The following is a 13,854-nucleotide window of genomic DNA, read 5'->3' on the forward strand; positions in this document are numbered from 1 at the left end:
CTGAAAAACAGAAAAAAAAATATTTATTTGTAAATGTAAACTACATAGCTACAAAAAGCCACCATCATAATCATAAAATTATATACATTTTTTAAACTAAGCACAGCACAAGCAGAGCTGGAAACAGTTCCATAAATGTATAATCTAAAATAATACACATTGGAAAAAGTAAACAACACATTCAATTTTAAGTAAAAGGAGTGAATTCAGGATGCACATTATAGTAGTACACTAGGATAAAAATATTTTTTAAAAGGTCTCCAAGCAGGTGTCCCTTGCATTCTCATTTTAGAACATTTTCCAAGTTCAAGAAGCATCACATTGCACTATGTTCTATAATTCTCACAAGGATACATTCTATGATGGAAACACTGTTATTCACATTGTACTTAAGATCTTCAAAGTAAACAATATCTAGGTCTTCCTACTATAACTATTGTCTCTCAGAATCTAACAGTTTTCTTATAACCATATTGTGAAATGATTATAAATAAATATATGTGAGAAAATATAAGTATAAATATGGAAAATAAAATATAAATATTATATATATGCAGTATATATTTGGGAGTTGTTTTAAAAAAAGATTCAAACTATACCATCTTCAAGTTCCTTCCTTAAATAGTAAATTAAATATATTATACCAAAAATATATATTTATTTTAAGATAACATTATGCATTTGAGTTAGCATGCAGAGGGTATCTAAATATAGATTGGGAGGCGCTCTTCTCTCATAATTATCTTAAAGCTTAGTTGTTTGATTTAATTTTGACCATACATCTCTCATTTTTTCTATTCTTCAAGTTTTCATGCCTTTTCTGTGTTCTATGGCTTTTACATAAACCTTAATTCACTAGTTTAAAAATCACATGTTTTGAAGCAGGCCTCTCACATTAGTCCCTCCTCCTGTACCTCTGTCAGTTTATATACCAAGTTGTCCCAACCTAAAAACTTCTTTTCCCTCTTCCATATCTTTCTATCATGGCCAATCATTCTACAAGTCCCATTGAGTCTTACTCCAAAATATGTTCAGCATTATGCCCTCATCTTATAGCCACAACTGCAACATTTTCTTTGGATAATGTCTTCCTTCTCCACACTATTCAATCTTTCTTCAATCCTTTCATATCTGCTTTCCTAGGTTAGTTCCAATTTATGATCAGTTCAAATGCCAGTTCCTCTCTGAGTCTCTTCCTACTCTCAGAGTCAGAGTGAATGTATGTGTTTTCCATTTTACCATGGCCTACAGCAAATCTATTACAATTATTTATGCATATGTTAATGTCTTCTATAAGACTGGTATATTGTTACAGCAAGAATCATGAAAGTAGTTCTGAGCCTGACATGCAGTTAAGTACAATCTCAATTTTTATGATAGCACTTATAAATAAATGTTTAAACATTTGTAATTAATACATATATAAGTTTTTTATTACATTGGTAACCTTCAGACAACCTAAAGGTAAACTAAACTTGACAGGCGATATATGAGCTATTTAGAAAATTCAATTCAATTGTTCGATGTTATATGAGAAATGACACAGTTGCATTTAATATTTAAATGTGTTTAAGTATCACTCAAAGTAATATCCTACTTTGGTATCAAGAAGTCAATAAAAATGACTGTGCTTTTCTTCTGTTAAGAGAATTTCAAAATACCTATTGTCATGAACCAAACCTTCTTTTATCTAGAAAATGAGAACAAAATTAATGTGCTAAAATTAAATTACCTGTGTGAATACACTCATAAGCAATCAGCACTGAAATTGTTCATGTGCTCCAAATGGTTACTACAGTGACAATGTTGTGAATCACAACAGCTTTAGCAACATATTTGGGAGGAAATTATATACTGATGTCTTTTCTGTGTATATTATTTCAAAATGAGTAAAATATATTATTAGATGGTAGCTTGGCGACTGATCATTAAAAGATTTGATAGAAAAAATTGAATGTTTTATAAATGTACCATTCTACTCTGCCTATAGATATTTTCTTAGATAAAATAATACTTAACTAGAGTATATTCTATACTACAAAATATTTTATCTTATTTTCTTCTATATAAAGCAATTAAATTAAATCTGCTATGATTCCACTTAAGTCTGACAAAAAGAGTAATGAAGAGCTGGGCAATGAAAATATTCTTATATCTTAAGCAATTATAATTTTTTTCCTGTTTTAGTACAAGGGGCTATAAATTTAAAATGGCAAATAAAAATATATTACCTTTGCTATTTTAAACAAGTACAGATAGACAGGAAGATTGTTAACATAAACTAAGGGAACACATAATTACTTGGAAAAATGAAAGTAACAAAAAAATATTATCCATAAACGTACCTTATTTCATGGAGTGTTCTTTAGCTATGTTGTCCCGGAGCTGGGTAAGACTGCCAAAGTGATGATTGGGAAAAACTTCTCAGGTATATATTGAACTACTCATAAAATTTTATTGCACCGTCAACTGGCCTATTAGTACTTAACAAACATGTTCAACATGCAATTGTAAAAGGCTTTAACCCTCAAATAGTTTGGAGCAGTATTTCTCTCTGGGAATCTAAGTTAATTAATAATCATGTTCTCAAATAGTCTTTGATTTCTGTAAGCTATGAATCAGCCCAAGAACATAAAAGTATTTACTTATATGTATTTTTCTCTTTTCAAGGTTTATTTATTATTTGTATATTTCTTCATAACTGTTTTAATTCATTGTGTGGCATTTGAATTCTCACTGGAAAGTAGCAATATAATGTAAGCTGGAATTTGGAAATTATTTATAGGAACTAACAATTAAAAGACAATAAATCGTAAAAAGCAATGATTAACTAAATGTTATCTTGTGTGTCTCATTGTAAATCTTAAGGTTGAAGAACTGACCAGATCTATAAAAATAAAATGTAAAAGCAGAGATACATAAATAAGTAATCCAAAATTAAAATCAACATTTTATTTTTCTGTTGTCATTAAAGCATTAATTTAATTATCGAAATTATATTGTAAACATTTACCATTTCATACAGTAAAAATTACAGTATCAATTACATTAGTTTAAACTAGTATAGTGTTTAAGAGCAAAGTCCTCAATATGAGAAACCTGGGGGGAAATTCCAGCTCTGTTACATATACCTGAGAAACCACAGGCAAATGTGTTCATTTCTTTTTTTATCTTCACCCAAGGACATTTTTGCATTTATCTTCAGATAGAGCTGGAGAGAGAGGGATGAAGAGAGAGAGAGAAACATCGATGTGAGAGAAATACATCAACTGGTCGCCACCCACACAAGCCCAACCGGGGCCAGGGACAAACTGCAGTGATGTACGTGACCTTAGCGGGAATCGAACATGGGTCTCTCTGGTCTGCGGGCCCACCGACGCTCCAACTGCTGAGCCAAAGCCGCCAGGGCCAAATTTGTTCGTTTCTTCATGCTTAAGTCTTTTTATGTGTAAGGTGGAAATAAAAATACCTATCCAAAAGGCAATTGTGAGAGTTATAAGAGATAACATAGTCTATTGTAGTTCTACTATCATAAAGAGTGTACAATTTGACTCTGAAAAGGTTAGTATCTGAGTTCTGCACACAATCTCACCACTGTCTTTTTAAAGGAATGTATATACGGGTGTGTGTGTATATATATTTTATTTTTTTTCTTTATTAGTTTTGAGAGAGAGAGGAAGGGAGAGGGAGAGAGAGAGAATCAAGGATGAGAGAGAACATCAATTGGCTGCTTCCTGCATGCCCCTCACTGGGGATTTGGCCCACAAACAAATTTGGCAACGTGCCCTGACTGGGAATTGCACCAGTGACTGCCTGGTGCCTGGGTCAGCATTCAGCCACTGAGCCACGCCGACCAGGACAAAGATATATATTTTTTAATGTGGTCACATAGAATAGTTTTTTGAGTTTAAATAAAACAATAAAAGAAGTGTATCTTGGATTCCTGTAAGACTCAGGGGAGATATAAGGGAGAACTTCCAGTATATAAAGAGCAGTGATATGGAAATTGTGATTAGAATCGTTCTAGAATGGTCTCAATGGGCAGAACTAAGTCCCATGTAATAAAAATTATGAATTATTCACTCTCTATTCACAGAACACAAAATTATATATGTGGAAAGTGTCATTAAATCTATCCAAACCCCTAGAACCAAGATGTGAATGTATCAAAGTCACAGAATATAAAGTCAGTATACAAAGTGAATCATGTTCTTATACAACAATTGGAGACTAAAATTAAAATATACATACGTATCTCTCTAGCACGTATAGAGATATAAATGGATAGGTAATTTGTGATAGCATAAGAAATGAATGCTTGGGTATAAATTTAACAAAGTATATGCAAAACCTGTGTTCTGAATACAAAATAAAATGTTAGCAAAAGAAATCAAAGATCTAAATAAATGGAGAGAAAAGCTATATTCATAGATTACACAATTTAATATTACACTGCTGTTGATTCTTTAAAATTAGACCTATATATTCAATATAATCCCAATAAAAATCCCAGCAGGTAGGTACAGAGAAGTTGATTATAAATTGTTTACATCACTGTTTCTAGCAACTTTATTTATAATTTCCCAAAAGTGGGAACAACTCAGGTACCCATTAACAGAAGGCATATGCATACAATAGCATATTATTCAGCAATAAAAATTATAAATATTAAAATTATGAATATTCAATAAAAGTTATGAATATTCACAAAACACAGAAACCTTAAAATTCAGCTTAGTTTTTATGTTATCCCTGCAACTTTATTTTTCTATTTAGTTCAGAATAAGCAATTAATTATCAGGTTACCCCATTTTTTCATTTTTTTAAAGGTAAGAGCAATCACTCTTTTTAGTCTACCGCTCGCATCACTGAACTGAAATTGTAAACCTCTTTCAAGTTTTAGTCATCTTTTAGATTTTCTTTTATGTGTAGTTTTTGTCCTCTCTATTTAAAATGCATTGTGTAATTTGAAATTTGCATACCTTCTATTTCATAGCCACGTTTCTCTCTCGTGCCATGAGCACTTCCTTTTGTCCCTCAGTTCCGTACCTCGCCCACCTTAGCTCTGGTTCCATTCATTAACCTCAACCAGTAGGGAGTGACAACATGGAGAGACCTTGAGAATATCATGCTAAGGTAAAAAGTCAGACAGAAAAAGTTAAGAACCACATGATTTCACTCACATGTGGGATGTAAAACTGAAAGCAACAAATGAATAACCAAAAAAAACAAAAACTCATAGACATAGACAACAGTATAGTGGTTACCGGAGGGATAGGGGTTGGGGGAATACGAAACTGTAAAGGGGGTCAAGTATATGGTAACAGAAGTAGGTTTGACTTTGGGTGGTGGGCACACAGTACAATATACAGATGATGTATCATAGAACTGTACACTTGAAACCTATATAATCTTATTAACCAACATTACCCAAATAAATTTAATAAACAAAAGAAAAAAAAAGATTACATCAGAATTTTTTAATATTCATTTTAGTAGTCACCCATATCAGAATTCATTTCATGAAACAAGTTTTTAGAAGGAAAAAATAGGCTAAAAGCTCATTTAACTCATAAGTTTTCCAGGCCAAATAGGGGAACTAAGAAACTGTTTCCAGTTATCACACTCACTACATTTTGAATTTTTTTTCCCAGTTGAAAAAAAACTGTATGTACTTAGAGACATTCAGAATGTCAACAAAACAACTGCAACATTTTTGTGCAATTACAGAGTGCTATTCAGTTAACAAAGCAACTGTTTGTTATTTCATATAAGTTACATTAGAGAACTGAAGATGAAAAAACCACCATCCCCATATATGACTAATTTGTGCTGTGCATCAACAAGAACCTGCTTTAAATATTCATGCCGATTTACAAACCCCTACTGTACCAGGCAATTGAAAATACAGTCAGTGGCTATTGCCACCAGGACAGGGCTATCTAAATACACATTTGATGGTGTACCCAGTTTTAAACAAACCTTACACAGCCTTACATTTCAAGATTTTTCTTTAAAAGGAGTTAGCTGTATACAGACAGGTTAAATGCTTTCTAGATAAGAAAAAGAAAACTGCACTAGAACCAATTTATTCATCACCTTCTTCTTCATCTTCCTCCTCTTCCTTCTTTTTCTTGCTGTTTTCAGCCTTGTCAACTCCCTCTTTTGCTGCATCCGGTTTTATTTTAGCTTGGCATGCAGCAATACACTTTTCATATTTCTCCTTCCACTTAGCAGCCTTCCTTTTGAAGGCTGCTTGCCATTTGCGGCACTGTTATTCCACATCTCTCCCAGCTTCTTTGCAACATCACCAATTGAAAGGCTGGGAGGCTCTACTTTGATTTTTGGACAACATTCAGAATAAAACAAGAAAAAGGTCGAAGGAGGTCTCTTGGGTGCATTGGGATCCTTGAATTTCTTTTTTGTTTCACTTCTAGGAAGGATATAAATTTTAATTTCTCTTTAGCAGACATGGTCTTTCACCTCTTGAAGTACTTAGAAAATTCTGAGAAGTTGACTGTAGCATCTGGGTGCTTCTTCTTGAGCACAAAGAAAGCATACGGTGATATTTTGCCTCTTGGCTTTCTAGGACTCCTTTACCCATGTTTAATTACTTTTCATTAGCAAGCACCCAGTCATCTAGTGCCCACCGGCTTGTGCTGGCCCCGGCACTGTCTCTGTGGAGCTCAATGTATTGCAATCTATTTTGAGATTTTTTTTTTTTTACCACTGTAGCCTACTAATATGTGACCAATGCCAACTTTGCATCAAGGAGGATAAAGAGATGAATGGTACTCCCACTTCTACAATCACTGGCTCATAAAGTATGTGTGACCTTGCACTGGGTGCAAAAGTCTTAAGTTATAACTCTTTATGACACAATAGAAAAATTGCCCAATAAAATGAGAACACAGGCTATAGTGATACCATTTTATAGTATTAGAAAATTTCCATGGAGTTTTTAGAATAGACAAAAAAAAGGTTACAATAATAATATTATAATTCTTTTCCTGGAATGTTGGAGAATCTAGGGCTAGAATATAAACCAGACTAATAGTTAGAGTTACTTTTAGATTTGAACTACATTATTTGAAACATATTTTTTTAAAACCCTAATCTAGGAAAAGTCCAGGTGTTACATATCATCTATAATGCACATATCTCATTAACTGCTCTGCTCATTCTGTTACCCAAGGAAGACACCTGTGAGAAATTGTAACCCAGGGCTTTGGATAGTCACTAGGTTGCGAGTAGAAAACTGAAACCTTAAAGCAAGACACGTTTTAGAAGGAATAATACGTCAGGTTTCCCACAAACACTGTGTTGTTAAGAATTTCTACTTTTTGTTAATTTTAGCAACATAATTTCTCTAGAAGGAGTTTGTTTTACTCAAACTTTAAAATGTGGGGATTTCAGCCTGGAATATAGAAATCTGGAAATATTGCAATACTGCCACTTTTACCACAAGGAAGTTGGATAATCTTCAAAAACACAACTTTTCTTAAACTCATTGGCAGTCAATGCATTACTGGTACAACTGTTAGCTTGAACTCGAAGTTAAATTAGAAGAATGCAAGAAGACACCAGACAACAACATTTGTTCACAAGGATTAAACAAACATCAGAGCCATGCAAGCTAATGAGAATTCTCATAAAATCTTTAATAAATTGCTACAGGCTGAGTGTGGGCTATCATGACAGTAACCCTGAGCCAGACCAAAGGGAGATTTTCATCTACTCACAGACTCTTCTCAAGCATGGGACTGGGAACTGGATGGATCCTTAAGAAATCCTGCCTGGTGATACAGGTGTAGTGGAAGGAGGTGGTGCCATTGCAAGAAAGTCACAGTATTCCACCTTCTCCTTCAACTTTCCCACAGAGAAAAGGCCTTCAGACTCTGAGAAAAGGCAGTGAACCCTGGTGTCTCTGGGGCATAGATGAAGACCTGCTGAAGCTGGGGACGGGGAGGAATGTGTCTTGCATCCAGACAATGAGAAGCGTCTCCCTCCAGCAATAAGGGCAGAATCACTGAGAAGGCCAGGCCTCCACCGAGAGAGAGCACCTGTCCAAAACAGAGGTTGAACCAGAACAACAGAGAATAACTGCTCCCACCAAACCAGCTAGAGAGCATTGAGAAACAGGAACCAGATCTACTGCTGACGGAGGTCAAGAGCACGGAGACCTCTAAGGCACAAAGGAAAAGACAAGATTTAACGCTCAAGGTAAAGCAGACACTGAGGAACAGACACTCTGTTTGCTTCCCTCTCTTGTTTGGAAATGAGGACTCTTCAAAGGTAAAGGAACTACAGAGAAATTTGAAGCTTATATTGCAAGTAAGGTAATCATGTCAACAAACAAATCCAAATTCAGTTTAGCTCCTAACTTGATTGACATAACATTTCACAATCAAGGACCAGTAGGAGCCAATATGTACCCATTTCCAGGCTTAAACACTATTTATCTTAGTCTCTACTATGTAACAAAAGATATCCCAGTTTACTTTTAGTACTGGATTTACATTTTTCTATTTTAAAATTTTCAATTACGGTTAACATATAATATTACTTTTAGATGTACAACATAGTAATTATATATTTACAAACCTTACAAATAATCACCACCATGTCTAGTACCCATCTGATAAAATATAGTTATTATTTAATTTCCCAAATAATACTTAATAATATACATCCAATAGATCATGTCTATTTACCTATTTAATCAGTGTATTGTTAATCATATATTTAATGATTAAAAGTTATATTGAAGTGCCTGGCTGGTGTGGCTCAGTGGTTGAGCATTGACCCATGCACCAAGAGGTTCCTGGTTCGATTCCCAGTCAGGGCACATGCCCAGGTTTTGAGCCAAATCCCCAGTGGCGGGCATGCAGGAGGCGGCCAGCTGATGTTCTCTCTCATCGATGTTTCTAACTACCTCTCTGTCTAAAGTCAATAAAGGAAAAAAAAAATTTAAGTTATATTGAAGCCAAAATTTTAGTGATGCAATTCTAAATATGTACATGCTATAAAGTTTGAATACTAAGAGATATTCTATAAGAAACATGTTAACCCATGTCTATATATATTGAAGTAATTCAAGTTCTGCATTAATTATTTTTCATCAAGACAATGAGGGAAAAGCATATATTTATCTAAAAGAAAAAAATGAAAAATGAAACAAAATTCATTAAGAGAACCAGATAGCCAAGAGAGTCATGAGCGAAGAGAGGAGCTTTCCTTTGTTTTGGGGGATTATGTATTCCCAAATTTTCACAGGTTTGCACGGGCTCCACCCCTTCTGGCCAAAGATCTCTGTTCCTAGGTTTGACTGACAGGCACCTTCCCTAGTTACCCCAGCTTCACTGTGCCTGCATCTACCGCTCCTTTATTGGACTCCTTCCCCCAGCGACCTGCAGGGAATGAGCCAATGGTTCCTTGAGGAGTGTGAAATTGCAGCTTCCTGGTGAAGCTGTCCAAATGACGTGCCTAAAATGTCTGGCTTTCCCTTTGCTCCTTGCCTGTTATTAATAACTAGCTAACTGTAGCAGTACCAGTCTCAGCCACTTTAATTACTATAATCTCACTTACAGACTATTAAACCACAATGGGAATAAGGCCCCTTGAATGGCCTTGGCTTTTAATCTTGGGTCATCAGAAACTCAGAGCAGAATTAGTAAATACAAATATTCCTCTGTTGAGAAGGAGGCTTACATATAATAAATATTGCATCCAGTATCAGGGTTTCAGGAATTTGGAGGGATTAGCAATTCCATGTACTACAGTTTGTTGCACACCATTGACATGTCCCTTCAGTCTGCTCTTCAGTCCCCTGCCTGCCTTCATTCTTTTCACCTAAATGTGCCACCCAGCATGTTCAGTGTTTTTTCCTTAATCTCTAAAAGAACTTTCCCTGGCCAGTTTGGCTCAGCAGTTAGAGCGTCGGTCCGTGGACCAGAGAGTCCCGGGTTCGGTTTCCGCTACGGGCATGTACTTCAGTTGCAGTTTGTCCCCCGCCCCGGATGGGGTCGTGTGGGTGGCATCCTGTCAATGTGTCTCTCTCAACTTGATGTTTCTCTCTCTCTTCCTTCCTCTCTCCCTCCTGCTCTATCTGAAGAGGAATGCAAAAGTGTCCTCGATGAAGACAAAAAAAAAATCTAAAAGAATGTATTTTATTCAGCCTCAGAATATATATAACAATTTACAAGTTTGTCTCTCATTCTAAACTACAAAATAATTTGAGAATGAGAACTATACACCATTGTGTTCTAACGTGCCTTGTACATTGTAAGTACTCAAAGAAAGTGTACTGAAGTCACACAAATTTTAAATTAAATGTATTAATAATTAATACAAAGTATTAATTAAAATTATATTTCTTAAATTCCAAATTAACTTTAAATTGGAGAATTGCATTAACTAAAATGTAAAGGGACTTCATCATAGCACTAGTGACAATGCAATGATCACTTTGTGTCTTCAATTAGAATCTAATTGTTCACTTTCACTTATCTAATTTCTAATCAACTAGAATCTCTAGGTGGGCACAAGCCACCATAACTGCCTTATTCTTTGTGGTACTCATCAATAATGGAACAAATGACATAAACATTTTTAAATTAATGACTAAATCAACCATTCAACAGGGTAATCGTACTTCCAATGAAGAGCCATTTTTAATATAATTATTGTGAAATTTTAATTGAATCTTTCCTTTAGATATACAAAGAAATAAAACGTTAAATCAAAGTGTTTTTTAAATGCTTTTTAAAATTAGTTTTATCAGATAGCTTATGAAAACAATCTTTTTATCCTGCTTTATTGATAAGCAAATTTTATTTTAAGGGGTTTGAAAATTAAAGGTACATAATAGAAGATACCATTACTTACTATTTGTTATCTCACTTGATTTAAAACTATTATTCAATAGTTTTCTGTTACATTCTAAACATTAAAACATTTTTTTCTGTTAAATCTTACTAAACAGGAAAAAAATAAATGTGGGAATAGAAAAGGAAAAGAAAGAGACTCATATCGCATTTAGATGGGTCTTTTCTATTTAAGTAAATGATATTCCCAACAAATTATTCAAGCTAATGAAATCTTCAGACACTAATTCTAACTATCCACAAAAATCCTAAGGAGTAATATTCTATATCTTTGAAGCTTAAATCCCTCTATTGCCCTCAAATTGCAAGACAATTTTAATCGACTGAAATTATATTTAAATATCTGTACTAACATCCTTCTGAAAATGCTATTATGTACATGAAAAGCAAGCACCTGATTTTGATCAATTGTTTCATCTCACTTAGAAAGGAATGAGAAGTGCCCAGCCAGTATGGCTCAGTGGTTGAGCATTGACCCATGCACCAAGAGGTCACTGGTTAGATTCCTGGTCAGGACACATGCCCAGATTGTGGGCCAAGTCCCCAGTGGGGGCATGCAGGAAGCAGCCAATTGATGTTCTCTCATCGATGTTTCTATCTCTCTCTCTCTCTCTCCCTCTCTCTCTAAAATTCAATAAAGAAAAAAAAATTTAATAAAATAAGTGCATACAGTATTGAGATTTTTTTTTCCCCCAAAGTCTAACCAATCTGAACAGGAAAACACACAACAATGAGATACCACTACACACTTACCTGGAATAGCCAAAATCTAAAACACTAACAACATCAACTGCAGGAGAACGTGTGAAGCACCAGAACTTTCATTCACTGCTGTGGGAAACCCAAAATGGAACAGTCGCGTTCAAAGACCGTTTGGAAGTTCTAAAATTAAACAAACTCTTACCATCTGATCCAGTAATCATGCTCCTTGGTATTTACTAATAATTTGGAAACTTATATAAAGATTAGGCAAAGCACAGAGTTTTTCTAGGGCAGTTAAACTACTTTGTGTGATACTATAATGGAGAACATCATTAAAATACCATTAAACATTTGTCCAAACCCATTGAGTATTTAACACCAAGAGTGAACCCTAATGTAAACTATGGACTTTGGGAGGTAATTATGTATTAATGTACATTCATTGATTATAACAAATGTATTAGTCTGGTAAGAGTAGTAATAAAGGCTGTATATATGTGGGAACAAGTGGGTATATGGGCAAACTCTGTATCATCCTCTCAGTTTCTTTATGAACCTTAAACTGCCCTAGGAATAAAGTATATTTTAAATATATATATGAATATACCTAGATACAGAGAACAGACTTACAGCTGTCAGAAAGGAGGGTGTTGAGGACTGGGTGAAAAAGTAAATGGATCAAGCAAAATAAACAAACAAAACAAACCCCTAGACCCAGACAACAGTATGATGATTACCAGAGGTAAAGTGGCTGATGGGAGACAGAAGAGGGTAAAGGGGGCATAAATGGTGACAGAAAGAGACTTCACTTTGGGTGGTGAATACACAATACAATATACAGATGATATATTATAGAACTGTGCACTTGAAACTTGCATACTTTTATTAAGTAATATCACCCCAATAAATTCAATAAGTACATTAAAAATATTTATAATATGTGTATACCATTCAATAAACCACTTAGGATCACTATTTTACCACCTCAAATGATTATGGAAACCATATCACATGCTAGTTTATTTCTCCTCCCTCTGTTTGTGTTGTAGTTACCTTATATACTACATTTATATACATTGAGAATTTCATGAGACTATGGTATAATTTTTGCTTTCTGCCATCAAACATATCTTAGGTAACGCAACAGGAGAAGAATGAATATTAGATATATACAGATGTTTATCATTTCAGCTCTTCCTTTGTTCCTTATATTATGTTTCTGTCTGATATCATTTCCATTTTGTCCGAAGAGTATCCTTTAACAAGTGTTTTAGACAGGTCAGCTAACAATAAACCCTTCTATTTTTTCTTCATCAGAGAACATCTTTATTTGAATTTTATTCCTCAAAACTATTTTTTATGGCTATAGAATTCTAGATTAACAATAATTTTCTTTCAATTCTTAAAAGATGCTATCCCTTCTTTCTAGCATCTATTTCTTCAAAGGGGGAATTGGCATTTATTTTAATATTGTTTCTTTATAAGCAAAATTTTATTTTTCCTTGGCCTCTTTCAAGATTTTTTCCTTTGTAATTTAGTACTCAGTCTCTAGATTATGATGTATGTGTGTTGGTGTGCATTTCTTGTGTACTTATATTTGTGCTTCACTGAGCTTCTTGCATCCCTAGGTTTGTGAATTCTACCAAATTTGGAGAATATTCTGCCATTAAATTGTCTTTAAATTTTTTTGTGCATCAATATTTTTCTCTACTCCTACTGGAACTACAATGGTGAAAATGTTAGTCCTTTTGATATTGTCTCACAAGTCTCTGAGGCTCCATCCAAATTTTTTTTTAACTTTTTGCTCTGACGTGCACATGCGATAATTTCTGGCGATGTCTTCTCAAGTTCACCTATTCTTTCCTCTTTCATCTCCACTCCATCATTAAACTCATCCAGTGAATTTTCATTTGCTTATTTCTATAATTTAATTTTTCAGTTATAGAATTTCCATTCTTTAATAGTCTTTGAAAAACTCTTTTGTTCTTGTTTAAAGTTTCTTTCCATTCATTTCAATAAATTTCACCTTTACTTCTTAGAGCATTTCTTAATGCTCCATTAATGCCCTTGTGGGGTAATTGTAATATGCATGACATAATGGTATTATTTGTTGATATGAGAGTTAAAAGTTTCATGGTTCTTTACATGCTGAACAATATTATATTGTAAACGGGACATTTTGAAGACTGCATTATTAGACTTTGGGTCTTGTTTAAGTCATTGCAAAAAACACTGGCATTCTGTTTGAGTGGGCAATTTTCATAGT

General features: G+C 34.2%; 1 pseudogene; it reads right to left on the reverse strand.

The window, feature by feature from the left end:
- Nucleotides 1-6,088: 6,088 nt before the first annotated feature.
- LOC118616908 lies at nt 6,089-11,809 on the reverse strand (annotated as a pseudogene).
- Nucleotides 11,810-13,854: the final 2,045 nt, after the last annotated feature.

This window comes from Molossus molossus, unplaced genomic scaffold (assembly GCF_014108415.1).
Source record: "Molossus molossus isolate mMolMol1 unplaced genomic scaffold, mMolMol1.p scaffold_m16_p_5, whole genome shotgun sequence".
Lineage (NCBI taxonomy): Eukaryota > Metazoa > Chordata > Mammalia > Chiroptera > Molossidae > Molossus > Molossus molossus.